The following is a 5,314-nucleotide window of genomic DNA, read 5'->3' on the forward strand; positions in this document are numbered from 1 at the left end:
TGGCTAGGGATAGATAGATAGATACAAATTGGGCATTCTTTACACTTCCATGTGGATTTGGATGTGAATTATCCAAATTCAAAGAAGAATTTTGTAGAAACAGTACGCATCCGTTGGGGTTTAAAATCATTCAAACATTATTACAGCAATGATTTTATGCCGTACAAAGAGACAAACATCCGCACATGCACGCACAAACATACACACAAACATGCAGACCCACAGACACGCACGCATACACACACATGCATACATTTGACTATACCAACACTTTCCTCGCCAACAATTTTTCTCCTTTTCTTCCTTCCATTGCCATGCCCCTTTATTTCCTTCCTCCTTTCACCTATAAACACATACTCAGGGAGACACACACACACACACACACACACACACACACACACACACACACACACACACACACACACACACACACACACACACACACACACACACACACACACACACACACACACACACACACACACACCAACTCTCACACACACGCATGCAGCGCCCTGCCACACATATCGAAGAGAGGGAGGACACATCCCTCACAGCACCCAGGAAATTAACTTGACATTTGATGCAGACGGGAAAAAATATATTTCAGTGGGGGTAGAGGCGGCGAAAAAAAAACAAAGTGTACCAAGGCAGAGATAGCATAAACCCATCCCCCGTTCACCTGCTCCCCTCAAACCCTACTCCCCCCACCCACCCCCCCCCCCCCCCCCCCCCCCCCCCCCCCCCCCCCCCCCCCCTTTAAGCCCGGAACGCATTCGGGGAGGATTTTCGGCAATCTGCAATGCAGACGCCACCGGGAGCCCGGAAAATAAATAAATACAAAAATAAAAATGAGCTTCATCTTTTGCCTGTCCTTCCTCTCTCAGAGCCGCGGTGGCAGTTCCTCCCTGTTTTCCATCTCCTCCGCTTTCATATTTCCCCATGCTGCTTATTCCCCCCCACCCCCACCCCCTCTTTTGTCTTTCTATTCGGCAGTGAAATCACACAGCCGGCATCAAGGGTGTCAGTTGATGATCCAGCCACCAATCAGAACGGACGCCGTTGCTTTTGACGTCGCCACCTTGTGAATATGCACATGAGGCTATCCAGCGCGCGTCGCATCGCTAAGCCAGACGCCATTTTGTGCCACTAACAGTTTCTTGCGTTAAAATGCATGATCGCTGACCTAGATCCCTGATGGTTTTTATTTACATTGCTATTATTCAGAATTGAACAACGATGCATAATATAGATATAAAATCATGTATTTCTCTCATATGTAACAAAGACGGTGGCTATTGTTGCCTGTTAGCGAGGATACGCTGCAATTAGACAGTTGGGAGGAGACCAGCGCGCTGGAAGGATGAGCTGAGCGGGGTTATTGGGAATGCTTTATGAGATGAACAGTAGCTTCAGAGTCACCTCGTACCTCATTAAGACCAAGAGCAGGGACTGGTGGCCATTAATATATCATCATCCATCACATCGGCAGAAATCATGCTTAAGCACATGCACACACACACACAAACACACACACACACACACACACACACAAACACACACACACACACACACACACACACACACACACACACACACACACACACACACACACACACACACACACACACACATACCCCCCACAAACACACACATTTACCCTGAAAAAACACACACATAAACCATTACACACACACGCACACACACACGCACACACACACGCGCGCGCACACAGACACACACACACACACACACACACGCACGCACATATATACACAAATATACACCCTCAAACACATACACAGAGACACACACTCGCAAACACCAGGGGCGTGCGGTCCAGCCAGTGCCTGTCTCTATATCCCGGTGTATTAGACATGCAGGAATGTTAACATCATTATGCAGTGTTGCGGGTGTCTGCCTGCCGCTATTGTCCCTCACCGTATTGTGTCTGTGGGTAAATCTCTCTCTCTCTCTGTGTGTGTGTGTGTGTGTGGGTGTGTGTGTGTGTGTGTGTGTGTGTGTGTGTGTGTGTGTGTGTGTGTGTGTGTGTGTGTGTGTGTGTGTGTGTGTGTGTGTGTGTGTGTGTGTGTGTATGCGTGTGTGTGTGTGTGTGTGCGTGTGTGTCCTCACGAGCAGAAGGCAATAACTTGTTTTTATTTGTATGCAAGTTGAAAATACACTGATTATTGTTTGACCATAGGGAGCAATGAATCTGAGAATGTTCAATCATATATTCCCTAATGTCTTTTTCATACTGCCACAGTGCATGAGTTGTATATATTGTAGGGAGAAATGTTCTCCATTTCCTGAATGGATTATTTGAAAATCACATTTTTCTTTTGCCTGTTTTTTGCTTAGTTGTGCTAAGGGCTTATTTTGGCACACAGGCAACCAAACGTGTGGACTCACACACACACACACACACACACACACACACACACACACACACACACACACACACACACACACACACACACACACACACACACACACACACACACACACACACACACACACACACACACACACACACACAGACACAAACTCACTCACACACTCACACACACACACAAACACACACGCACACACACACTCACACATACATGTGCATATGCACACACGTCGTGAATAGTAATGCAAATAAACTAATTTAGTATAATTGTACAAATGGCCGGATGAAGCAGTATGCTGACTGAACAACAATGACACCGTTGTGTTTTGCATACGAGCAACAAGAATGATATTTCTAGGGCGCTGAATGAGGCAAATGAACACGGTCTCTATCTGGGGGGTTTAATAAACAAATTCATGAAAGAAAAATGATAATTTTTTTCACCTGATGCATTTTCCTAACACGGCCTTAACACTGCATCAATCTGTATCCAATTAATTTGTGCTATCCATGATCATTCTCCTTTCAAACAGCATTGCCCAATTCATTGTACCCACACACAACATAATAAATAGCATGAAGTTTGAAACATTATAACAAAGGGGGCCATTTCCTTGCTCTATGAATTTTCCTATGCATAAAAGGGGGAAATAGAGAACGCAGACATGCAGATCGGACGACACGATGCTCTTTGTGTGTGTGTGTGTGTGTGTGTGCGTGTGTGTGTGTGTGTGTGTGTATGTGTGTGTGTGTGTGTGTGTGTGTGTGTGTGTGTGTGTGTGTGTGTGTGTGTGTGTGTGTGTGTGTGTGTGTGTGTGTGTGTGTGTGTGTGTGTGTGTGTGTGTGTGTGTGTGCACATAAGCAGGACCTCCCACCTTCATAAGCAGATGAAATAACTCGAGGTAGCAAGTTTATGACAAACACAGTGCACAGGGAAAAGGGATTTGGCAAGCGATTAAAAAAAATTATATGTTTTTTGGTTTTGTTTATCAGCCCCATCTTAAATCAGCTGGAGCAGGCAGATATTTTGCCCCAGTGATGCTGTATATACCCAGTCCCTGGCACCTCTCTCTCTCTCTCTCTCTCTCTCTCTCTCTCTCTCTCTCTCTCTCTCTCTCGCTCTCTCGCTCTCTCTCTCGCCCTCCGCCCCTCCCCACCCCACTAGCCTTCGCTGGCTCCCGGCGATTTGCATTCATTTGCATGATTTTATAACATGCGTTTGCCTTTGTTCAACCTGTAAAAAAAACGATGATACAGGAGAAACCCTCCGCTATGCCTTCGCTATTCCAAACAATGCCACTTGGATATTCCAATGACAATCTGCTTGTTTGATCCTTTTTTTTCTGTATTTTTTTTAATATTATAACAAATCCATCCATAACTGATGATGACTCCCGACAAATCATCGCCACCATCGGTCCAAGGGTTTGACTGTAGGGAGGGGGGCGGGGTATGCGTCAGAATGGAATAAAAAAATGAATATATTGGGTCTTTGTGGAATTGTTGATGAACCCTAGAAAAGGAGGAACTGCGCTATCGCTAAGAGGCACGGGCGGCTGCGACGTATAGTTGTCTTGAGAGGATTGCATCCAAGCATGAAATATGAAATTATGGAACGGAAAGGAAAAATGAAAAAGAAAGAACATGCACACGCATACGTTATGTTAAGCCATGCCCCCTGTCTCTCTTTTGTCATAAATTACCTTGTGTTTTATCACCGCCGTTATAATGTCACCTTCTTGGCTCAGGTACTATATGTTATTGTTTGCTTAACACAAATGTTATTTGTTAATAACGGCCCTTGCTGTGCTCGGCTGGTTCATAGATCAATGCCGTAAAACGTATGCGTAATTCAACGTATGCACAGCGCCCTATTTTAAATGGGTCGGTGTGCAGTCCCACACACACACGCATATGTACACACACACATACACACATGCATATACACACTCACACACACATGTACACACACATACACACATATGCATATACACACACACACACACACACATACACACACACAGAAATCGTACATGTACATTTAAAAACAAAGTGTAAGCCATGGAGCCAGATATAAAGACAGAGAATATGCGATAGAGAGCGAGAGAGAGTGAGAGAGAGTAAGAGAGATAGAGAGGCAGGGTTTAATCATGCAGGCACATGCAGAGGACTTCATTAGGCAGCCTGGGTTGGAGTTGATGATAATACTGAGGCGGGCCTTGAGGACTAGCAGCTTTATAATCACAAATAGGGCTGCCCCATTATTACTTCTGCTAGCCAAGGTCCCCCTAATAGAAATATCCTGGTGAACGGTGCAAATGCAAATACGCCTTCCTCCACGAGAGTCAGAGCTCAAGAGAAAGTTCAAAAATACATATATACAGTACATATATATATATGTATATATATCTATACATATGTATATATATATACATATATATATATGCATACATCAAATGTTACAATGAAAGCACTACACTTCATACATATTTATATTTCGTATTTTCAAGTATTTTTATTATCGATTATCAATTCATTATCTTGAAACGCCAACCGAGTGCCAATGGAAAATGTTTAACATGCTACTTGTGTGTTTTGTCGATTAATAAAAAAATGTCACAGCTTGGATTGGTGAAAACATTTTAGAGAAATATTGAAGCAGTATAAATGGGAATTTGCTTTTTCTTGGTTTTCTATTTTGAGAGCACGTCACAGAACATCTGTATTGAAAGATGGAAAGAAAAACCGCCCTTGTGCTATATGCTTTCAAACTTATATGACCCTGCAAAGATTCGCCCCCTGCAGCCTGCTGTGATTGGAACCCTGGCACTGGAGTGTTACAGCTTAGACTCATGAAGGGGACAAACTAAGTCAACCTAATGCTAAAAGACGACCACCAATTGGCACACACTTGTGCTG

The sequence above is a fragment of the Gadus chalcogrammus genome, chromosome 6, assembly GCF_026213295.1.
Source record: "Gadus chalcogrammus isolate NIFS_2021 chromosome 6, NIFS_Gcha_1.0, whole genome shotgun sequence".
NCBI lineage: Eukaryota > Metazoa > Chordata > Actinopteri > Gadiformes > Gadidae > Gadus > Gadus chalcogrammus.